We start from the raw sequence: 25,930 nt of genomic DNA, 5'->3' as shown, positions 1-25,930 counted from the left end.
GTGCCTTGTCTTTGCACAGGCAGGACATAAAAGATGTCACATCGTGGTAGTTGGGCAGCCAAACATCTTTAGGTACTTTCAGGAGAATGGATCAAACTGTGCCTTGAAAGTGGTGCCTGGGTTTCACACCAAACATGAACTGCACAGGAGAGGCTCTTGTACTGTTCCTCATCTGCACTGATTAGAAATGAATCTGTTGCAGGTTCATAAAAGGAAAGTAAGTCCGGTCTGTGGCAGGTTGGACTGGAAAGGACTTGTGAGCTGACATCTGTCAAATTTAAAGAGCAAAGCAGCCAAGAATGAGTTCAGTTTGTGTTTAAGGACTTGTTATGTTAGCTTCTTTCATTCTTTTTTGTTTTTGTATTTGTTTTTTAATTGATTACAATTATTTTGTTTCACTAATTGAATGCAGTGAGTTTATTTAGGAAAATAAACTGGAAATCTGATGTCTTTACTGCATCAGGCTTGACATCTACTTCACGGATTGGCTTCTTAGGGTAGTGTTACAGCTCCTGTCTGAGCTAGAACTGCCATGCGTCAGGAAGTCAATGTATATAATGAAAATCTGCAGCCTGGAATAATCCAATCTGATACAGACAACTTAAGCCTATGTTATAATCAGTATGCTGGGATTTTATTCCTTGCTAAAGCACATTGCTTCTCTCACGTGGGAATGTAGAAGTGCTTATAAACCCAATTAAAATTCTTGTTTGAAAGGAGAACTCCCTTGGATACTTAACCTTATTTTTTTTAACCTTCCTCCAATATAGGAAGCTCTATTTAAGCAGGTAGGAATATATTGATAATAGCACATGGTACGATAACATAATCGGAGAACCAATTTGTGAAATGACTTTACAAGGCTGATGTCTTTATGGTGACCAGTCTTAATTTTCTGACTTGAGAAATGAGCTCTCTTTCAGTGCTCTTTGCTGAAACACTGTTGTTGACCCTGCAAGTTTTTCCTGAGCTAGCTCCAGTATATGTTGATATCCTTGCTCTAGGTAGTAAACATAGATTTGCCTTTTACTCAGCAGAAATTTCAAATCTTTAGCCCATCTCTAATTCCCAAACACTTGCAAAAAGAGCCAACAAAGTGACACCATGCAGGGAAGAAATCCAAACATGAAAAATGTTCTTGGATGCAAATACTAGCAGGGCAGAAAATGATAGTCTTCTGCAGCTCAGTTTTCTCTTTCTCTGCACTTTCTTCTTTTTAAGTGTCTCATTTACTTTCTTCAGCTCATTGACAACGAGCTTAAAATGACACCTCAGAAAGGTCAGTTGGCTACAAACTGAAGATAATTGGAGAGGAGAATTTACAGTTGGGGACAGATAAAGATGTATTAAAAGATGAGGAACTTTTTCTGAAGCAGTTGTACCTTATTCTTGAAAGGGTCATAATGACATTGCTGCTTTGCACTTATATTGAGTGTTTTGTCATAAGATTTCACAGGATTTCATCGAATAAGTTTAGTATAAGCTTTTTCTTTGCAAGGATGGAACAGGAAGAAAGTCATGGGACAGCATTTACAAAATCCACAATGTGCTCTCCAATTTAGGCTGGTGTGCTGTCTCCAGCAATTGATGCACTGTCACCTACACCTCACCAGTGTAGCTGTACCACCTGCAAGATCATAGGTGCTGCCAGAAACTATGCAGGGGAAAGCATAAATGCTACTGTTAAAACTACTGAGGCTGACGAGTCACCACACTAGAATTCAAGTGTCTGGGACATTAATGGTTACCTGGAATTATAAGTCTTTAGTTGTCTAGAGTCCCCCCTGTGCATTAAAGGAAGAAAACAGGCTCTTCTAACATACAGTTCATCTGACCAATTTTAGATATTCTTCTTAATACTACTAACTTAAAAAAAAAAAGTGTTCAACTACTTTTTTTCCTGTCCCAAAAGAAAGCACTTTGTGTAGTTTTCAGCCAGGCTGAGAAGTTTTGAATTTAGATCTTTTGATTCCTGGGTGAAGACTCTAGTGAAAAGAGAGTTCTAAAGTAATTATGATTTTAATGAAGTTTCCCTAACTGCTGTGCTTAGTGTTGAACTGCAGGTGGTCTTTATGCAGTGGGCATGCTGTGAGTTATGTTAAACAATTAGATCCTACAGAGACCAAAGTGGGAAAGTAGTGTCTTAATGTTTGGGCCACAGCAGATAAATATTCAGGTCCCTGAAGAGTCATGGTGTTTTGAGTGTAAGCAATTTTATCAGACTGTCTCAGGGTCTGTACAGTCCACAGTGTAGTTGCCTATGCAGTCAAGTAGCCTCAGGAGCATGGCTCTTTTGATTGCCTTAGAGATGTGGCATCACCAAAAGCCTTGCTTTATTTGTCAAAAGGAGTTCAAGACTTTAAGTAACTTGCACTATATGACACCAAAAAGACTTGCCTGGAAATGGCAATGGCAGATTTAATACTGGTAATAGGAAAGACAGTGTTGAGTATACTTCATACATGCTTCTTTGCAGTAGGAACAATCTTTGAACTAACCTGGCTGTCTCAGTATTTGTTTCAGACCAGATGTTAAGGGAAATTAGATGGGCAATAGTTCAGTCTGGCTTCCTTCAGTTGATGAGATCTAGTGAAAAGCTACTGCTGGAATCTTTCTGCAAGTTTGAGGCAACTGAAGAACTATCTCAGATAGGGAAGCTACTCCTCAAAAATGCCTCTTTTTTTTTCCTATAGAGCAGAGGTTTATGATCATTATCAGCAATAAGGAACATGTAGAAAAAGAACTGGCTCAAGTTTACACAGTCTTATTCAGGTAGCCTAAAGGTATATTCCTTGAAGCCTAGCATATTGAATACTATTTTCCTTTCAATAACTCTTTCTGCTTTAATTAAGTTCTTGTTTTTATTGGAAACTCAGTCTTCACAGTGTCCTAAGCAAGCTCCTAAAACTTGAAATCTTGCATGCATTTGCAGTAGCAGCAGGTGTCAAGGAAATTACAGTTGCAGTGCTGCCACCAATTTCAGTGGCACAGCAGGCATAGTCTTTAAGAGTCAAGCCAGGCTTGTGAGTGCTCCATGTTCTTGGGGAATATTCCTCATTGCAAAATACAAATTCTTAGAAGACTTTAGGTGAGGAAATAACTCCTTGATAAGTTAATATCCACTACTCTTGGATGCTGGCCTCCTTAGACCTTTGAGGGAAAACCCTGTTTAGGCACAAGGGGAGTTGTGTGGTTTTAAGTGAATATACCATAGAGAATGACTAAGCTGTGTCATGGCCAGTCCCAGCCTTGGGAAATCTCAAAAGTTTTGCTGAAGTGATAAATTCAACAGCCCCCTCAATTTCCATGCCCTTTTATTCGATGCTCTTTGATATATTATGATGCATGTAGTTTTGATATATACAATATATATACATTTTATATTTATATATCTTTTTAACATCTGCAGAGCAAATTTTAATTAAAGTTTTGCTGCTTTTTATCATCTGTTAGGAAATGCATGGTGAGATATGCCTTCTACAAGTAAGCAGCCATGGAGTTTTGCTCAAAAATCAGACACTGTTAGAGGACTGAGATATTCTGTTTAGTTTGTTTTCTCCTTTGTCCATTTTCACGTACTTCATCACAACATAGGTATGGATTTGTTCTTTTGTATTTCTATCTTGAAAGAAATGTGTAAAATATCCCAATGGAGTTCTTTTTATGAATGTGCTCAGATTAGGAGGCAGCTAGAAGAGGTTTCTTGAGGAACTTAGGCACCCTGATGAATGCACAGTGGTTTACTGCTTCTCACTCTTTCTGTATTTCTATTACAGTAACATTAAGCAATCTCTAGACCAAGGTGGTGTTGTACAAACACAGCCTCTTTCCTGCTGAGAAGGTGCCTGGGTGCTCAAATTAGAGATATGTTTTCTCTTTTTCTTCAGTTCAGAGTTCCCTGTCTTATAATTGTGAGAATGAGTACCGGCTGACTTGGTCTAGACTTCCTATCCCTGGTCTCATGTTCTTTTCACTTTTTTCCTGTGACTCAACTACAGAAAAAGTTTTCTTATTAACAACATAATCACACTGATGTTTTGTGGGTCTTTTTTCTAGTTTTAATAACTTCAGGCAATGAAGAGAAAGCAGTGGGGAGGGGTGAATAGCAGTAACGAGCTGCTGGTGGCAGGGAGGTTGGTGACTGCTGATCAGGGTAGGATGTTGGGGAAGCTCACATGGCTATGACATGGGATATCCTAACTTTTGGAACAGTGGTTAATCCGCTGGATAACAAACTCACTCTCGAAAGGAGCCAAGGGAGTATATGACAGTACATTAAATGCATAATGTTTTTCTGAGTTATTCTGAAGACATCAATGTGAAAACCTTTTTTTCCATAAATACTTCTGCTATAACTTTCTGGTTTCTTCCAGTGACTTTCATTAAGTGTTTTCAGCTAAAGCTGTATGAATTTTTAGTAACATGCTATGAACCTTTTCTTTCTCTTTGTTCTTTGGTTCAGACTGAACAACACTTTCTGTGGACTTCCCTGGAGCTTCAGTGATATTATTCTGTTGTTTTTGTTGTTCAATCTCAGCTGTAAATTACACTTTCTAGCTGTAGGCTGAGCTGTTCTTGTCTTGCCGCTAGGAGTCTGGCTTCTTCTGGATAATTTAATAACTTTTCCACTGGAAATAGTTTATCAGTTTCTTAAGCATGGTTATATTTTATTGGCCTCATTGTCTGTATTGCTATTTAAGAAGTATGGTGCAGAGCCTTCCCAATGGATTTTCTGTGCCTCCTTTGTGTACAGATTTTTCAGCATTTTGAGTGTTTTCTTGTTGGTTTTAGTTTGTTTGGGCTGATGGATTTTTATCCTGCCTTTTGACTGGCAAATTGCGATGTCATCTCCGCTGCTATTCTCCAGTCTTATTATTGATTTGGTTGTCATCTTCTCCCAGGGCTTTGAGTATTTTCTAAATATTAGTCTTGAAATTCTTCCAGTCTCCTGTTAGTTTTCTCACATGGATGCAAAGTAACTTTTTCCTCAGGACTTACTGAATTTAAAGCTCTCTTGCTAAATATACATATTTATTACCTAAGCCCTATGGTGTCAAAGACAACTTGATTGGTTGTGAAAGGGTGATGTCAGGAGTCTCACTGCTCTGCTGCTGTGGCTGACCAGTAAATGGATGCTGAGATAGGTACATACAGGATAGTTTGCAGCCTGAGATAGGCTTCAGTGCAAGGCAGTGGCACACAGTGTGAGCAAGCTTCTGACAGTTGATCCTGAATGATTGTTCCTGAGTATAGTCTACATGGTGTTACAGATCCACATCAAGATTGACCTGGGGGCGTTCTCCACCCTAAGAAAAAGGAATTAGGTTCCATGTAGTGAAAACAGAAATAGTATGCAAGCAAACAAAATCATACACAGTACTGAAATGTAAAATCATGATCCTAAAGCATGGATTTTATATGCCTGCATTTCCCTCAAGGATGCTGTAGGGAGCAAGTATTGGAAAGCTGAAGGACAGGCAGAGGTGGTACTTATGTTCTCTGAAACCCTTAGCAGAATTTTATCTCTTGAAATGTGTAGTGCATCAGATAGGGTTTGTATAGACCTGTGATTCAAATGTTCTGGACTAAATCTTTCATATTTCCCATCCAGGTTCTGGCAGTGAGTTTACTGTTATAAGCTAAGCTTTGTATGTTTCAGTTAGAGCATTAACAGAGTTCAGTGTTGTATGTGGAAGAGCAGAGGAGCAGTTTGCAGGACAGGGGAGTATCTGTAAGTTACTACCTTTTCAGGGCTTTTGTGTTAGCTAGTAAACAAATGAAATTTCTCTGAGCAATCTCTCTCCTGGGCTGACATACTGTCATGTTTATATAAGCTTTTGCATTCCTTGCTCCTCATTTAAGCTTCTAAACACATCACTTAAATTTGTCTATGTACTTCTAGGAAGTAAAATTGTAGCTGGGTGTTCACGAATTGAAAAGACTTTAATAACCTTCTCCAAGCAGTCTGTGAGAGGACAAGGATGGAATTTCAGAGTCTTGGCACCAGCATCACTACTGCTACTGCCCCAGTTGTGTGGGAGGCCCCTGGAGATTTGTTTTATCTGTCTTTCAGGAACTTGAGCTTGATTTTTGTGCAGTGCCATAGTCCGCCATTTCAAGATGCCTTTCAGACTTTTCTTTGCTAGCAACCAGGTATTTCACAGCTGGGAACTGCCAATGACACTTCCTCTAGATAGGGTACATAATATATTTTGACTTCTCCCTTTCTCTAACCTATGTGGATTTCACTTTCTCTCTACATAGTGTTATTTTTACAAGAGTGCCATATATCTTATTAGTGGAATTATCTTTTGTGTGTCTGCAAAATAAACAAAACCAAACAGTTTCATTGCCAAGACCTCCCTGAACAAAGTTTGGGGGAAATAGCATTCTCCAGAGAGTCTGGAGTGGTGTCACTACAACCTGGAGGTTGTGGGGATAGAACACAGCCTTGCCAAAACGGATTTGCAGGTTCTGGTGGATGGCAAGCTGGACATGAACTAGCAATGTGCCCTCGCAGCCCTGAAACCCAGCCATATCTTGGGCTGCACCAATAGTAGTGTGGCCAGAAGGCTAAGGGGGAGGTGATCCTGCTCTTCTACTTTGCGCTGGTAAGACCTCTCCTGGAGTACCACATCCAGATGTGTAATTTTCAGTACAGGAGAGAGATTGGCCTGTTGGAACATGTCCAGAAGACCACAAAAATGATCCTAGGCATGGAACTCCTCTCCTAGATGGACAAACTGAAAGAGCTGAGACTGTTCAGCTTGGAGAATAGAAGGTCCTGGGGAGACCTGTGTGCAGTCTTTCAGTATCTAAAGGGGGGGGGGGTATAAGAAAGAAGGGAAAAAATATTTTAGAGTCTGTTGTGACAGGACAAGGAGAAGGGGCTTCTAATCATTCCCTATCCTAGTTTGGTTGGACTTAAAGAAGAAAGATTTTTACAATAAGGGTGGTGAGGCAGAGGAAAATGTTGCCCAGAGAAGTGGTGGAAGTATCATGCCTGGAGGCATTCAGGGTCAGGCTGGATGGGGCTCTGAGCAACCTGATCTGGCAGTAGGTGTCCCTGTTCATTGCAGGGGAGTTGGACTAGATGACCTTTAAGTGTCTTTTCCAACTCAAACTGTTCTACAGTTCTATGATATCCAGATGTGTCAAGAAGATATCAAGACTGCATTACTGTAGAGTATGATATGTAGATTAATATATTTCAGAAATAGGAGAAATGAGATTCCTGCAAGATTACTTAACTCTGGAAATGGATCCTTGAAAAATGACGTTCCTTCTTTATTACAGTTCAATCTTTGTCAGAAGGAAATATTTCTATGTATCTATATCTGCCCACTTAAATATCAGTGATGTGTTTCTGAGTATTGGATCAATGTTCGTTATTAACCAAACTTCCAGTTGAATGGCAGGCTTGTATCTGCTGTGTCTGTGCCACAAGATAAGCACATAAATAAAAGCGACCAAGTTATAGATGAAAGAAATCTTCATGACACACTGCACTTCCATTTTCTAATGGGGTTGAAAATGAGGATCAGAGTTGAATGGGAGAGCAGGAAAAAAAGAACATTTGGAGATGAAATCTGGGATGAAGTACTATTCCTTAGAAACAGTGGAATGTATCTGTGGAAGACATTGGCAATCAGAAGGAAGATAACACCAGGGAGGTGGTGTATGACAAGGCATAAGAGATGGCTTTTGGGTGCCTTGGGGAGGTGACACAAGTAACAGTGTGCAAAGTGTTCCTTGTTCATTTTGGAAACACTTCTCAAAGTTTAAGTCAGATCTCCTTCTTCTGAGTAGGAAGTAGGAAACCTTACTCTTGTATAGGCACTGTGCACTTTGTATCATGGGCTGGCCTGACTCAAAAAAAAAAAAAAAACAACAACAACAAATTATGGTACTAGATGGGAATCAACAGGGATTTCCTGAACTCAAAGATCAAAAGGTTTCAGTATACATCTTGGGTGAAAGTTTTGATATTGTTTTTTAAGCTGTCTACTCATCTGTGCACCTTAGAGCAACGTAGTTTGCCATGGTTTTACCTCTACTGAGCAGTGCAAGCCAAAGCATCATGAAAAACAAGATACTTATATCCTGTTCTTACTTCAGCATCCAATTTATTTCTTGATTTGTTTATTTTTTAATTTTTATTTTTTGATAATTTAGTTTATATGGTTGTACCTCCAGTGCTTGGCTTGACTGTAGAATACAAGATAGCCCCTGTATGAAGCTTGCTTGACAATAGATAATACTTGCAAAATTTACTGAAGTGTGGTAGATAGAAATTAGGATACAGCTTTCCATACTGGCTGATATGTGTCCAAAGGACTTGTATAGGAACTGTTTATACCACTAATGATGAGTTGGAGCTTCATGTTATATAGAGATCTTGACTTATTTTTACAGTTCTTTCCTTCAATATTCTATTCTCAAGATCTTTGCGCAGTATTAGTGTTCTGTCCAGATTTCTATAACAAATAACTGTCATATACCAGCATGAAAAGCCTGCTCTTAATAAAAGCAACAAATATAAAATCTTTTATGATACATTATTCACTGCATACATTTTAAACTTAAGCATGGTGTATACAGCCTGTTTATATTGCTTTGGGATTTCTATCCTTGTTTTAATATTTTACATTGTGCTAACAATTGTACCTAGCCCTAATAAATGTTTTATAAAAATAAAAATTGTTTTAAGGGCACCAGGAATAAAATATAAGAGGGTTGTAAGATGACATTAACGCTGCATTTTTTTTCTTGGAAGAATTGTTACTTTTAGTTCTAAAAATACATTTCCAAAACCCTATTAGGTTTGAAATAAATTAGTGTTTTAAATTCAGATATGAAAGTTCTTTGACCTGAAAGTTTGCCAGTTTAGAGAATGGAAAACATTCCTAACAAACATAAGTACTGAAATGTTTTAGAATGCAATAAACAAATTCTGTTAACCTCACTAGTGCAGATTCAAGAATACAAAAACTCTACTTATTCTGCTTTGACTGGATGCTTTAAACAGGACAGTTTTGAAATATAACTTTCTGAGAGTCAGTTTTAGTGATTTAAGTGATTTTCATTCAGTTGGAGTGGTGAAAAATTTTAAGTATCCAAATCTTGGCACTGTAAGAAGGTCTTTCATGACACTTCTTGTAGTCTCACTGTGTTCCTGCAATATTAAAGAAGAGCTTGCCTTGTACAACAAGAATATTACAATCTTATTTGCATAGATTTTAAAGATTCATTTTTGATTAATCATTTACTGTTAATAAAAACCATTGCCTGCAGTCATGGATATATTCACTATACGCTTTCTTCTTAAAAACAAGTATCTCTATATTATATAAAACATGAAGCAAATCTTGGTCTTTATGAAAACTGATTCTCTTCAAGACTCCCAGCTGTAACTGAGCATGAAGATTAGTATTTCTTCATAAGTGGAATATTGTCCAAATTTCAGGCACATGGGTCAATGTCAGACTCAAGCAGGAGGGAAGTTTGAAGGGTAGTTATTGACTGTTGCTAGTCCCACTTGATCACACCCTAAGGACAAGCTGTTCTCTCACAAATGCCCTTGTGTCTAATATTCTCCAATGGCAGCCCAGACTGGGGAATGTTTTTACATCTCTGTTGGTATCACAGGAAAAGTTCCCTTATTGCCAAATAGACTTAGTAAAAAATCAGAATATATTCTAATACAATTAATGTTTCTAGCTTCAGTTTCTAATCAAGACTTGGATTTGTGTTTTAAGTGTTGCTTATGAGTTGCTTGCATGCAAACTTGCATGTATATTGATACAAGTGGCCTGAATTGTAGTATGGCTTCCAGCCCACAATTTCTCTCTTGTCTTTCTAGTTTTTTGGAAATTCAGTATTTAGTCTTCCACTTAACTATATGAGAAGGTTTATTAAGGTTTCAGATTTCAACATGGGAGCTCTGGATTTCAAATCTTGCACCATCTCTTTTCTTTTGACCAATCTTTTTAATACTCTTGCCTTCATTTCTGCTTCTGCTCTCAAGACTTGGAAGGAGACAGTACTTGGCTCTGTGAATCAAATATACAGATATGAATATCTATCATTATTTATTTATTTATTTAATATTGGTGAGCAAGGTGTAAAAATGACAGTTCTATTGCATTTTCCTGTAACAGAGTTCACCAATTTACAGTGGAAGAGGACACTTTAAAACTTGTGTGCTTTAGTTACCTTTCCCTAATCTCCTCATTTATTAAACACTATATATATAAATAATAATGTAAAAGTCTAATATATATTTAATACTTCATTGCATCTTGCTAAGATGCTGAAAACTTAGCTTGGCATGAAATGCATAAACTGTATTATTAATATCCCATTATTTTATGGTTATACAAGAGCAGATCTGAATTGTCACTTTAAATCAGACCATAAGTCAAAATGAAGATTTTAATAGGCTGCCTAGATCTGTATCTGCACTGAATTAAACAGTAATTTGGCAGTCTCTTCTGCTAAATGTAGTGAGATAGCTAGTTAGTGTGATATGCCCAGGCAAATATATTGTGTTGCAGTGATGGAGACAATTCCCTGCGGTGATTGCACTGGCAGTTGAGTTGATTCTTCCTGGTACACTGATTCATTGTGTTTTCAAAGCTGTGGGGAAAAAAAGTGTTAGAGAGGCTTGTAACATTTATTCTAGGAATTGGGTTGAATATTTCTTGTATCACCCAAGCTACTCTTCCAGTATTCTTGTGATTCTTCATATTCTGCAGTAAAGGCATTTTTATAGACTACATCTAATTATAAATTAAATATAAACTGTATACTTCCAATCAAAACATTTAGTTCCTGTACATAACTCCATATACTTTATAGGTAATAGACCCTGACCCTGTGGTTTATAAGGACATCCAAGCCCTGTTACTTGCACTGGTGTCTTTGAACAAATGTGCTTCCATATACTTCACCATCAGCACTTCTGTACAACCAGAAGACATCTGCCATACCTACACTGAAAAAGTGAGCATGATTACTATGCACATGGTACCTTGCACAGTATTCAAATGAACCACATCCAAGTGAGACTCACCTGACTTCTAATACAGAGTCATGCCAGACTCCACATGTCCAGGATTTTGGAAACTGAGCCTGAAATATTTTGGAGATGCCCTTTTTATTTCAAGTATTTTATGCAATATACATATTTTGAATCCATCTTTCAAAGGGAAGAAGTGTTTATAAATTACAAATGAAGAGATAGTGTTACTTATATTTCTAATTACATTAAAGCATTTCTTTAGATACTACTAAAATAAAAAATATTACTGCTGGTCTTCCATGAACTGCTAAAAAGAGGCTCTCTGGCACTTTTCTACATCCTTTAATGGCTCTTTATTTCTATAAAGTCTAATTATTGATAGATCACAATAGAAGGTAAGGAAATCATTTTTTATAAGTATAAGCCAGTGGGATAACAGAATTATAAGAAATGTCTAAATACTTTCTTGCTCAATGCTTTTGTTTCATGATTTTTCTTATTGACTTAGAGTCATACTGTGTATGTTTTTGTGTATGTTCTTGTGTATTGAACATAGTTTTAAACATTTTAATTGGTATTTTAAATCAGAAGTACAAATCTTCCAATAATATTAAAGAGAGTTTCTTTAATTCCTTTGACTACCTGTGCTTTCACAGAAAATTACTTCAAATCTCTCAAATTTGCTTACTGCTACAGACTTGCTGTCAAATTAAGACAAAAGCAATGCAAGAAATATCATTATAGAGCTTCCTATTAAAAAGAGAAACAGAAGCAGCCAGATGCTTTTATTTTTGTCATCTCACCTCAGAATCTCAGTTTTGGGCTTAAAAAGCCTTTATTTTGCTGCAGTGTAAGTTCATAATTACTCAAAAAATGAAGCTTAGCTTAATTTAAGGTGAAAATATTCAACTATACTGATATACTGTAGAACACAGTAATTGCATTTCATGGTGACAGTAATGTCACTGTTTCTAAATTTGAGGTTGTGTTTGAAGGTCTCTTTTGAGCAAAAAACATTTTTTGGTAATACATCTGTAGGTTACCATCATTCCATAATTTCCATTCTCTACAAAATGGAAACCACTGTGTCCTGCTTCAAGGTAGCAGTCATCCATAAAGCAGTTTGACTTTTAAACATAAGATAGACCCTTTCACCCATGGTAACAGTGAGATGCATTCCCTCATTTGATTCTTGAGGACTTTTACCTGTTCTCTGTTGACAAACTTCTCCAGAAGGCTACATTAAAAAAAGAAAGGGACAAAAGAATAAAAAGAACATACTACCCCCCTTACGCAGTAATTGAATTCATTTACCTCCAGTTATGTCTCTCCCTACTCTCATAGATGAGGCAGGATTATAGATCACTTGTGTAACTGGTTCTCTGTCCCTAAAATGCTGTTCTTTAAATTCTGGGATTTCTTAAGTTTGTGTCAAGGCTCTCCACACAACAGCATTGCTGTACTGTAGCCCCAGGGGACAGAGAGGAGGTACAGTAGCAGAGGTCAGCAGGAGCACCAGCACAGGGCACTTGTGTATGTGGAGCTCTTTCAGGTAACCTGAAGAGGTTCATGCCAAGAAAATCAGTGTCTGTTATTTAGCTTGACAGGATTATTTTGAAGACTATATTTCTGATCTTACTTATTAAATTTAGTTCAATTGGAGGGTAGCAATTATGAAGGCAAGTTCAAATGAGAAGCACTACTACAGTAGAAAGACATGCAAGGTTTCTTCTTAGATTTTCGTCTATACCAAGTGCTTCTTAAATTTTGTAATCTAAGGATCTGGATTAGGAGAGGAGGAAAGCTGCTAGTTAGACAACAAGTAGAAAAATGCACTTTTAAGCTGGTGTGTAGTCATGATGCCAGTCAGCATACTTAATAAGAATTCAGTGTCTGTAAGGAATGACAGTGTGTTCCTTTCCTATTAAATAACACTTTAAAGAAATCACTATTTTGCTTCTGGTTGTATCCTGGCTATTAAATATGTTTAATTTATTTATAGCTCTGAGAGTGTGTTAGAAGATATGTAAATAATCTATTGACTGCTCTGCATTTTAGCTTATCTTGTTTATTTTGCCTATCTTGTTTATCTTGCCTAAAGCTGGGGTATTTTAAATATTTAAATGTTTTTTTCTTAATAAGATATGCTTTTTTATATGTTGTTTTAAACATTAGGGTATTATTTTTCATTGTTAGGAATTAGATCCAAATGTTTAAATCAAGTGCTCATATCTGGAGTTTTCAATATGGAACATTGTTTTTTTAAAAGTTCCCTTATTCGTAATCAAACAGCTCTGATCACTGTCTTTTTTTGAACTGCAAATACAAGAAATATGAGCATATGACCATTAGCAACAAAGGAAGTTTTCTTAAGACTGCTTGCATATAATTTGTCAATGTAGTGGAAAATCAAATTTAGTCTATTTATAATAAATTGAGCTGACATTCCCCAAACAAAGCTTATTACTCAAGAGTGGCAAAGTGCTGGCTGTGTTACTGAATTCAGTGCTGACTCATTACAAGAATGGCTTGGTGCCCATTGCCAATTTTCATCTGCAAAGAGCCCTCAGAATCTGTTCCTCTACTTGGAATTCCCACTTGTTTGGCCTGAGTGTACTGAGCACATTTATCTTGTTTCCTTCTCTTTTCTTGGCATGATTAAAGTTTCTTCCCCATGCACGCACAAGAGGAACAGTTCATATGCAAAGTTAATGTTAGTTTAGTCATGATTTTTTTTTTCCTTTTTTCCCTCCCTCTCCTTTGCTGTTTCTCCTTGGAGATCCAGAGCTGAATGTTTAATGGCTCCAGGGCATGTCACATTTCAACCTTACATTCAGATCCCCAGTGCTAGAGACTCAGTCCTATTTCAGCAAGTGTCATGTGCAAAAAGTGCAAAGCCATCTCCAAGATTGCATTATGCATGTAAACTGTAAAAAGCCACTATACAAATCTGCTTTTGACATAGATATATTAGCTGAAAGATTGTCTTGGGGGTTTAGCTACAGGACTACAAACAGCTTTTCCTCACTGTGTTTTAGTGGTGTGCTGTTTTTCTGCAGAAAAGCTATCTAAGGACAACGTTTGCAAAAACTGTTTTATTCGCCTGTTTGTTTTTTCACTGTGGGCCAGCAGTGCTTTCTGTCTCTGAAAAATCCCGCTCAATTCAATGCAGATTTCAATCCCCAAAATATTGGCTACAGTTGAAATACTGGCTTTCATCTTGCTGGGTTTCAGAGTTCATATTTCCAACTGCTTAACATGAATGAGGAAGAGACTTCATTCATTAATTTTGTGGTAAGTTTTGGAATGCCTGTGATGTCACCAGCTTGTTGGGATGCATTGAAGACCTTTGAGAAGACCCTATGTATTTTGCAGTGTTTTTGTACTTTGGCCATTGTGGTTTTGCCATGAGTCCCTGCTAATATTAACTGACTTTAGTAAAAAGCATGTCAGAAGACAGAAGTTTAATTGCAGCTTCCATACCAGTGAGAAAACAGAAGTGTAGCAACTGTACTAAAGCAGACAAACTTTTTTTCCAGTTAAGATTTGTGGGAGCCATTCTGTGTGATATTTCTTGTGGACAATTCTAACTTGGCATGATATGGCATTGCAGAATGTAACTTTAACTGTGGTGGATGATATGATAAATTTTAAATGATCTCTTCATAGTACAGTTTCTTAGGGTGGATTATAATTTTCTTAAATATGCACGTTGTTCATATGTACTAATTGTTTCAAGGAACTATAATTTATTTTATGAACTGAATAATAAACATGTAAAAATTAGTGTTTAGAATTCTGTCCGTGCTCCTCATCTACCATCAGTTAGATTGTATTATTCTCACTTAATGAATGAATGAGCGTTGCTCTATATTGCTTTTTATCTTCTACTTCTTCCACAGACCTCATACAGTAAATCCACACTTATATTCTCCTGATGTGATGCTTTATTGCCCTTGTGGTCTCTGGTAAAGAACTTGGGAAGTAAGGTCATCCTGTGAGGAAACCATGTCCTACACCATGTAAAATAGTACCAACCAGATAAGATTTATTGGGTATAAGGTGCTTTAAAACTTCTGTGGGTGGATCATGTTTTCTTTTGCACAGCATTTTGGAAATCTTTCTCACTTGCAGTGTGAAGCACTGTCCTGTACTAAGCCTGCTGTGCTATATAATTTACTGTTATGTATGTAATTAATTGAAGTTCCTTGCAGAAATACCTATATTTAGCAGTTGTAATAATGCCCATAAAACAAACATATGCCCTTAGTTATCTTGTTTTCTACGGGATTAAAAGACATTGAGTAGTAAGTACTCCTTGAGACTGAATATTTCAGAAATCTGTTGTAAAAAGTTCAAGTCTTGTTCAATGTTGACACATACATGTGCATTTTAAATTACTGCAACTTTAATAACATGATTATATTATGTGACTATGATTATAATATATGATGAAAAATCTTTTTTGCTTTATTTCCTTATTTGTTTCTCCCAATCCTATGGCTTTTGTCTTCAGATCACTGCCTCTTCAGGAGCTCTCCTGAAACAATTCTTGAAATATTTTTCTTTGTAAATATTGCATTTGCGATCACAGGCTCCCATTTCTGAGAAAGATCATGCAGAGATTCATTGAAATCCTAAGAGGGAAGAATTCAAAGAGAGTTGGTTACAATCACTCTCTCCATTGTGTAATCAGTGCTGATGTGAATTCAAGTTAAAATTCAAATGAACATTTGCAGAAATGTTCCCCTAACTCATGCATCTTATATAAATATGAGATACATGTTATTTATATACATGATGTAAATAGCATCAGTTTTTTGGCTCTTTTAAAATGGCTTGAAGAAATGGAGTAATAGCTTCAGCTGGTGAGGCTTTGCAACATGTAATTTACTATGAGCCCCATCACTTTTGAATATGTTAGATTGTTTGTTGTATTATTGAAAATGTAACTCTTTCATTTGAAATTCTTCTCAACTTGCAAACAATGAGAACAGTTGCAATAAAAAAGAGAGTGGGGAAATGAGGTAGATTAAACGTTTGTCAGAATAGCCATGTGATAAACACCCTTGTAAAAGTATTTGGATGATCTAGAACTGTCCTATTTTCATTATATTTTCTTTGTTTTAAGTATTTTGTCTCTTGTCCTCTGCTGTACATTTCTAGAGGTGTGTGCCTTCTTATTTTATGTTACTGCTGAACTAATAAAACTGCTCATCTATACAGAGTTAGAATGGCTTCTTTTTCTTCACACCTACCAGTGGAATATCCACCACGCAGTTATCCTTCAAATGTTCTCTATCAAGAATCTGAATTCTGAGGAACGGGGGGATGGAAGCTTGTACAGAGGAGGATGAGTTTCTACTGTTTTGCTATTTTTTCTTTCCAGGGGTCAAAGAGGAAAAACTGACCTGAGTACTTTGAACTGGTCTTCATGGGAGCCAATCTCATTTCTATGACCATGGAGGGAGAATACTTCCCTTTATCCCCCTTATCACTTTGTTGAACAAGGTCAGTACTGTTAAGTTACTCCTTTGATAACAATGTGAGGACAACATCAAGAGTTGGTTTGGGGGCATGTGAGTTTTTTTGCTGGGGAATTCTTTGAAGGATGTAGAGATGGGCAATAGTGAGACACTACAGCCGATGGCAAGACTGGTAAAAATACCACTGATTTCAGGAGCAATAATAGCATTTCACCTAGCATACTGGAATTTGCTTGCAGTTATTTCACACTCATGTTTCCATTTGCTTGGTTTGTTCTTACCACTGCTAACAGATATGAAGCTCCATTTGCTCCTCCATGCTACAATGTAGTAAATAATCTGGAAAAGCCAGCAGATTTTACACTACTGTGCTAATTCATTTCATGCTGTTATCATGAGCAACAACTATGGCAAAAACCCTTAAAGGAACATTTGAATAGAAATGAGCACAAAGGAAGGTTCAGAGATATTTTAAAGGTTGAGGAAAAAATGATTTTTCCCTTTCAGTACCTTGTTGATAGTCCGTTAACAATGTAGCAAAGCATAGCAGGAGCATGGTTTTGTGAAGGATTACAGCTCTTTTGTTTTGATTTTTATTTGTGGAACAAAACCTAGAGTGGTAAGGGACAACCCCCAAGCAAAGTCGAGTCTGTTTTTTTTCTTTTTCGTGAAAATAAATAAAGCCTCAAAGCATTTGTTGATTACAGACTGAGCAGTTGTTTTGCTTTCATATAAGATTAAATACTCTCATTTTCAGTCTTATTTAACAGTTTTAAAATAGGTAGAATATCAAAGCAAAACATGTGAAGAGAGCTGTGTACAACATAAAAGCTTATAAAATCTGCTTGTTGCCAGCCAGGAAGGTGACAAGTTCCAACTGAAGTCTAAAGTATGTCTTTTGAACCTGACTTTTCTAGCAAATGTGATTTAGTGTGACTGAACAAAGAGAGAAAGTTCTTATTCACTTTCTGCACATGCTCAAGATCTGCAAAGCATATTCCCAATAGTTAATTTATTATCTTTCTGGTCTCTGACTTGTCTCAGTCATCTTCAGTGTCCTGTCTTGAAAACCACTGTATTTGTATTGCTTAGCATCTAGTTAAGCTAAGTTGTAGCAATGTAAATACTTGTAATACTAAATTTCATCACTACTCCATGATACTTTTCTTAGCTGAAGAAAATGTTAGTCATTTTATACTGTACAGTATTTGGGCATCTGTTCCAACACATGATTAAGTTAAAACAAAGACTTTGAATTTAGGAAAAGAAATCAAACCCTGAATCTGCATACTGACTTGCAAACAGATATTCCAGTTGCTTATAACAATTCCTTTCCTTTTCTTTTGTATAAAATTAGCATGCAGACGTACAGTACTTCATGTGTTCAAGAAGGACTTTAGGATAAGATGTGGCAACTACCATGCCTGATCTCTTGCCTTTAGTCCACATGAGTTATACCGAGCCTGGTCATTTTGGTATAACTATCTGTCATCCCAACAAGAAAGCTTCACTACCATGTGTGTTTTCAGGGAGTGCCACATTAGAAATGCCATTTTTCTCTTCATTCAGTTTATCTGGAAATGCTGATGGCTAGAGTTAGGCAAAGGAAGGTCACAGCTATGTTAATGTACTGATGGTTTGGGATATTTGTGAATAGTGTTCTAGCATTAAATTCTTAGCTTATTCTACCTATATTTCAGTGTTTGCATTATTCCTCTTTCATATTCTTTCTCCCTCTGGAATATAATAATTAATGTACACTTTTAAATTTGTTGGCAAAATCCTCAGATCACCCTTTCTCATGGGTCCAAAAAAAGATGCTCATAAAATTCTAATTTTTGTTTGTTCCTGGAAGCTGATCCTTTAGCTTTGTTTTTATGCCATTAAAAATCAGTAGCAAACTAAGCCTCTCTATGGAATATTTGATGCAATCTAAATATGCTCAATATTTATTAACGTAACTGTACTTAAGTAGTTCTTTCAGGGACAGAGAATGGAATACATGTAGAAGTCATTGAATATAATAAACAGGACAAAATGCAAACAAAAAACAAACAGACACTTCTGTGGCATCACTGAATTCAATGTCAAGTAAGCCCTTTAAAAAAAAAAAAAGAATGAAAAAAAGTCAGGCAGAGATAAACACATGCTTTCACACTGATGTTGCCAATCTATACAAAATCCATCAAAATGTGAATTTACATCAGCATTCTGAAGCTATTTCTTTAGGCCAAGTCTATCTTGAGAAATTCACAACAATAGACAAGCTAGCTCTGAAGGTCTTCTCATTTTTTTTTTTTCTGGTCATTAATAATTTAAAGATTTGCCTCAGATGGAGTAGTTAGCAGCAGGAATGACTGGTAACAAGTTAAATGATTGGGCTGCGTATGCCTTCTCCTGCATATCCTATGCGCTATTCTGATAATTCTGCAGATGTAATAGGGAGGATTTTTATAGGGAAGAAGATGACAGTCGAGGGGAATGGGCTTTTCAAAGGGGATTTGGCACCACTTTGATTCTTAGATGAAGGTCAAATATTCAGAACAGCCTGGCATCGAGCAATTAAAATCATGACACTTGTGCACAGTTTTCAAAGAAGTCCATATCTCATATGCAGAAGTCTATGATGATAATCTCATTTGTTTTGGTGGCAAAACAGAAGCTAAGCTCTTCTGAACATCTGACCACATCTGAAAGAGGTCCTGTTGATGCATACTTAATATTGATTTGGAATGGTCAGGAAAATGGAAATTGTACATATAGTTTAAGTGAGAACAGAACTAAGAGATGATTACATGCCTTTCCTGTGTAGACTTCTGGAAATCAGCACCATAGCATTCATTGAGTGCACTATTTTCTTCAAATGAGGGATGAATAGAACAGCATTTAACTGCTGGATATCATTTTATTTTGAAAAATCATGTGTATAATTTAAATACTGATATTCTGAATATGAGTGAAATCCAACCCTACTAAGGTGTTGGGAATTTTGCCGTAAGTCTTAGTAAAACCTGTTTTGATGCTTTGTAATGTCATTTTATAAATTCTGGTATAATAATATGATACAATGGAATAAAACATGGCTGCTGCATTCAAACATGCCGGAGGTCAGTCCCTTGCCTTTCCAAGTAAATCTCAATTTCTGAGAGAAGTCAAACATATTTACTTCCTCATTTGTTACTCCTGTGCTTGCTATGAAAGTATTTTCATCTGTATATCTTCGTAAAGAATGTTTGTTCAGATAAATGGATAAACAGCACTGTATTCCTATTTTATCGTATTTATCAGCTGGAATATAACTGCAAATGCTGATGCTAATTTTTCAGGTGTCACTTGAAGATTCATATGAAATACAGAAAATAAGTGTGGGTGAATTTCCAAGCTACAGATATTTTCTCCTGCTGACCGACACCAAGCAGAAAGACAGGAGTGTTTTGGTTCTTGTTGTCTTAGTTGTGACTGTCTCAGTTCTTTTTTTTCCTCCTTAAAAATTTTGGCTCATAGATTGTTTGCTGTTATGAATTTTGAATATGTCTTGTGTCTCTTTATGGGCAGTGGCTGCAGCACACGGAGAAGTTAAAAAGTGGGCTGGAAATACAAATTCTTAGTAAATAAAACCCTTATTTCCATAGCTTTCACAGATTATCCCTCCTAATTTTCTCTTTCTTTCACTGTGGAGTGACCAGAAATGCTAATATCACACAATTTGCCTGAGCCTCAGCGAGCTGTCTTAATCTAATTACTGTGGATTTTCAGACCATTTCAACTTCACAGGCATTTAAACAATATTAGAATGTTGTAATTACAAAAGGAATCCGTGATTCTGAATCACAGCTCCTAGATCTATCTTTACGGCTATAGTAAAAATGACCCCACCTATCCACACAGTACTAGTATTTTGAGACCTGAGCTCTTTCTTTCAAAACACTTTCTAAATAACACTAATAACACAATGGTAAACCTTAATTCCTATTTAGACAAATGTTTTTTTTCAATTATCTATGTTATGAAAGAAGTCTTTTAGAATTGAAATTAGGCCCGTATGATTTTCTTAATCTCTTTTTTTTTCCTTTCCTTACACTAAAATCATATGTACCAGGCCATTTTTACTTCTGTCTTAATTTGAATTAATCAAATCCTGAAAAATCAAATTATATTCTGTGGACCTTAATTCTATTGTTTTCCATTAATGCATGAACTCTGGCTGTGCATACTTCATTATAATGCAGAAAGCACTTAGCTTAAAGTAAACAGAATTCTTAGCACAAATTTTACAAAAGGAAAGAAGACAGATTAAAAAAATATTTTAACATTTTTGTGTAAAAGATTTTAAACTTCTACAAACTCCTGAAAACTACATTAAGGTTTTAGAACATTTTCCTGAGGCAAAAAAAAAGAAGAGACTTGAAATACTTTTGAGGTCTACTGAGCATATTGTAAATATTTCTTGTATGTTATTTATGCTAATGGTAGAATAAACTGGAAATAGAAGAAGCAACATGTACTATATAGAATAGCATCTGGATCAAACTTTTTTCTTCTAAACACAACCCAATCAAATACAGTTCTAACAATTTGATAAATGTTTTAATCTCATTAAGAAACTGGATATAGGGATGAGCAAAGTGAGTATGTGTGCATATCAATAAGACTTTGACGTACTAAGGGTTTGTTTGTTTTTTCTGCAGAAAAGTATGTCTGACACAATAGGTAAGGGCCTGCTGTAGAAGTGTACAAGTGATACACAAACAGGCTAGAGACGAAATCAGATACTAGAGTAAACTATGGATAGAAAGGAGATGGAACAAATACTGACTATAGTGTGTATGTGTGTTTGCTTTTGGAAATGGTAGCTTAGTTGGAACTAGATGCTGACAGGAATGACTCAAGTGGGGGAAAACTGCAGCCAGACTGAAGCAGTTAGTGAAATACAGTTGTAGAGACCTTGATGATGCATCCTGGACTATTTTGGGCAAAAAGGCAAGATTTAGTCTGATATAGGGTTGAATCCAGTGATTATTCACAGATCTTGTTTAAAATAGAATCAAAATATGCCCACTTCTTTTTCTGTAACATATCACAAAGTGTGAAGGCAATCTACATTTTCAGAACAACTAAAGCCAAAATCAAACATCTTGGTTATGCAGATTTTGTTGAAGATTGAAGCATTTTTGCATTTAATGTTATTTCACTTTGTTCATAATAGTTAAGTAAACAGCTATTTGTTTAAAAAAATAATTTTTAAAACATTGTTTTGTTTTTTAAAGTACTTGTTTTACTTTCATATAAAGAACTGAAACTTTGCAGATAAAATCTGAATCCATACGAAAAGGATTATTTTTAATTCTCTAATCAACACATCTTGACTTATATGTGAACAATTCTTTGTAATGTCTTATAAGAATACGTATGCTCTAAGTTACCCGAAATCCTCTCCCCTTATGCATAAAATGGGAAGAAGAGATTAAGTTATATGTTAGCTGTGTGTATAATGTAGCATGGAATCTGAATGCAAAAGGAAATTAACATTTTCTGAAGGTTCAAGCTATGGGTAAATAATAAACTTTTATTTACATCTTAAGTGTTATTAGACAAATTTTCTATTGATCTTCACAGTACTTATTAAATTACACAAATATATGCAGACATATATACACACATTATTGTTTAATAAATGGACTAGTCCATGAAGTATACAAGTGGGACACACATTCGTTTACCATGATCTTTTATTAAGCCTTCCTATCCTAAGGAAACTGCTAAATAGGTCACAGTATAAAAATAGTATAAGGCAACCTAAGGACTAGTTTCTGTGCTTAAAGTGTGTTGTATAAATCCTACCTAACTTGATTTCAGTAGTTTAAAACTACATTAAACTATATTGTAGATGATGAATGGTATCTACTGTGGACAAGATATTAATTCCTCTGAAGTCTTAACACCAAGGAGTAGTGTCTATTTGGCAACACATTAAGTAGAAGGGAACATCTACCTCCTTTTATTCCATCTGCACATCCTAGCCTGAGTCTTGTACTGCAGCAGTGTCTGACAGTTCAGGTCAACTAATGCCAAGTCTTCTAAAGGCATACACAAGATCCATACTTCAGCTTTCCTCTTCTGGGTAAAGAAAAGTATGCCCCTTGCAGAGCTGGAGCTATCCACTATCCCATGAATGATATACTCTCTTTCAATATGTGCACTCTCATTAGGGTACAGACACATATTCCCGCTGCTCTGTGCCATGTAAGTCTGTACACAAGGCAGGAGAGGTGTTTAGGAACCCTTGAAGTGAATGATGGAACAGTTTAAATTCCATATGCCTTGTTTTTTGACTATGTTCTGGGAGTCCATGGAAGTTATCAAGTGACTGGGTTATGTAATATATGAAATAAAAGTATGTAAGGAATCAAACTGTTGAACAACTGTAGGAGTTGGATAGTTACAGCCAGAGGATTGTAGTCAATGAATCTATGTACTGGCAGAAGCTGGTTGTGAGAGGTATCCCTTGGGGGACCATCTTGGGAGTGGTACTCTTCAGTGTCTTTTTCAATGATATAGACAGTGAATGTACCTTTAGCAAGTTTGCTGATTATGCTAAGCTAAGTGGTACAGTTGACAACAGAAGGAAGGGATGTCATCCAGAGGGACCTTGACAGGCTTTAAAAGTGGGCCACATCATTGGAATGAGGTTTAACAAAACCAAGTGCAATGTGTTCACTTGGGTTGGGGCAGCCCACAGCTGGACTGACCTGGAGAAGAACACCTTGGGAGTATGCCTATAGAGGATTTGAGGGTCCTAGAGGATGAAAATCTGAACATGTCAGCAGTGTGCACTTGCAGCCCAGAAGCCTAACAGTATCCTGGGATGCACCAAAAGAAGGGTAACTGGTAGGATGAGAGAGGGGACCCCTTGTGACGTCTCATCCAGAGTAATGTGTCCAGATCTGGAGCCCCAAGCGCAAGAAAAGTCATGAAGCTATTGGAGTGGATCCAGAGGAGGGCAATGAGGATGATTAATGGGCTGGAGCACCTCTCATATAAAGAAAGGTTGAGGGAGCAGAGCTTGTCCAATTTGGAAAAGAGAAGGCTCAGAGGACACCTCATTGTGGCCTTCCTGTACTTGAGAGCTTATAAGCAGGAGGACTTTTTACATGGGCAGGTAGTGACAGGACAAGGGGAATGGCTTTAAATTTTAAAAAAAGGAGAGTTTTATGTTAAATGCTAGTCAGAAATTCTTTATTCAGAGGGTAGTGAGGCACTAGAACAGGCTGCCCAGAGAAGCTGTGGATGCCTCATTTCTGTGGGTGTTTAAGGCCAGGTTGGATGGGGCCCTAGGCAGCCTGGTCTAGTGAGTGGCAACTCTGCCCGTGGCAGGAGGGTTGGAATTGGATGATCTTTACGGTCTCTTTCAAGCCGTTCTGTAATTCCATGAAGTTGTTCACTTCTTCAGTCTAAAGCCTGATGTGCTGCAAGTACTCCTTTTCCACATTAGGCATCTATGTCCTGGAGCATAACCCTTCAGGAGCACTTGTTAATCAAGTTGTAATTTTTACTTAGTAGGTCAATATTACAATAACAAAAGCATGGCTCTTACTGTCTTTTAGTATGCAGCTAATACCTTCTTCAAGGTTCAGTGCAAGTTTGATTACTTCTTAAATAATTTATTAATGTAACATAAAACTAAGCCAAAGGTTTTGTTTTTAGTGATATTTGACAGCTGGAGAAGTGCCAAAGCTTAGAACTGCTGTGCAGAGGTGGCTGTGAATAGAAGTTTAATATTAATAAATAAATAAATTGATCTTTGACCAAAAAAATCTTTCATAAATCATTTGGTTTGGGGCAGCTGAAGCAAAATTTTCTCACATAGTTTTTCCGAAATATTATTTATTATTTTGAAAACTTTTCTCCTTGTAAAAGCAAGGTATTCAAGTCTTCTACATTTAGTGTACCTTCAGTTTAGGAAAAGAAGTCCTCTATCAGATTAATCTAATTTCTTTGAAAACCTGCCTGGCTACAGTGCTATATGAAGATCCTTGAGGACAGCATTTGCTTTTCTTTCACTGGACATGAATACTGTCTGTTGCAGGATGCTTTCACCATACTTTATCGCTATTGCCCAAGCATTTGTAATCATAAAATTTTCAATCTTAATTTTATGCAATATCACAGAATTTGATTTAACCCTCTTAGTGAATAACAGTTAAGAATCTAGTCAAACTCACATCTTTTAAGGTATGTGTAGCTGAGGAATCCTTGTCAGCAGTAACATTAATGCAAATACGTAACTTTAAATGAGCGATAAAAACTTCCTGCTATTAATCCCAGAGTTCATGAGGAGGCAGTGAAGGCAGTAAGAGGATGCATGTCAAACTATGCAAAGTATTCTGGATATGTCTAAGAAGAGAAGCAAAATTATCGTTGCATAAGATGCCCAAATGTTGGTGAGATTTTTATGATGGGGAGAAATACTGAAGAATGTGATACTTAGAATAAGTTTCCTTAAAAAACCCTCCATGGTGTCTGCCTTCATTTATCCCTTTATTCTCTTAGCGTGTGTTCTAATGGGCTCTTTGTTGCTGCAATGCTGGTTGATTGAAATTCTCAATTTGTAGGTCTCCTTGAACATATTTATTCAGGGGATGAGACTTGCACAGAACAATAGACTTGTATGAGGCAATCCCATCACATCAGACTTCATTATCATTTGTCTAACTGGGATACATGTCAGTGACTGCTGTAGTTCCCCTGCACCTACAAAAGAGCCTTGATTACTGTGTGCTGATCTTTGATACTGCGCTGGCCTTAGCTTCACCATGATGTCTGAATTAGATGAGCATCGAAAATGCCACAACTGTAACTCTTTTCCACTAATACAATGGAGTGTTCTGAGTACAGGAGATGATATATTTCTTCACATAAGTATGCAATACAAATGTTTGTACTATCCCTCCCGCCCCTCCCCCCCCCTTTTTTTTTAAACATTGAAAACCTTGGTTTTCCACTTCAAGTTTCTGGCTTTATGCATGTGATACAGCTTACTGTACTGCTCATCTACCAAATAAGATGTAGTGCCCAAATTAGTTTCCTATTTTCTACAGCTGGATGGTGTGTCTATCCATTTCTCTCTATGCCATTTTGTGCGTCTTTAAATCTATCACAAGTAATTTTTCTTATGTGAAAACTAATTAACATATTGGGAGCAGATTGCCTGCATTGTCTTGATATTTTTGAAGCAACCAGATGCTGTAATTACTCTGTATACAGTTATTTTTGCCTGTAGGTTGTCAGAGAGCGCTCCCCATCACTTTAATTAATATCATAAAGTTCATTTAAATAGTAAAACATGAGACAAATTTGTTTAGGAGTCTTTGAACGTAATAGGAAGGATCTATTTTGAGGGTAAAAAACAGAAAAACAACAA

The 25,930-nt window shown here is 36.6% G+C and overlaps 1 long non-coding RNA gene across 1 annotated transcript in view; it reads left to right on the top strand.

The window, feature by feature from the left end:
- The window catches only part of LOC124417708, a 39,052-nt gene that overhangs the window by 6,043 nt on the left and 7,079 nt on the right, over positions 1 to 25,930 (top strand). Inside the window, exon 2 of the long non-coding RNA XR_006938377.1 lies at positions 16,413 to 16,534. This is a non-coding gene — a long non-coding RNA (uncharacterized LOC124417708). The remainder of the gene's footprint in view (positions 1 to 16,412; positions 16,535 to 25,930) is intronic.

This window comes from Gallus gallus, chromosome 2 (genome assembly GCF_016699485.2).
Source record: "Gallus gallus isolate bGalGal1 chromosome 2, bGalGal1.mat.broiler.GRCg7b, whole genome shotgun sequence".
In the NCBI taxonomy this organism is placed as follows: domain Eukaryota; kingdom Metazoa; phylum Chordata; class Aves; order Galliformes; family Phasianidae; genus Gallus; species Gallus gallus.
The sequence above is the reverse complement of the archived record's forward strand: the minus strand, read 5'-3'. Positions and strand labels throughout refer to the sequence as shown.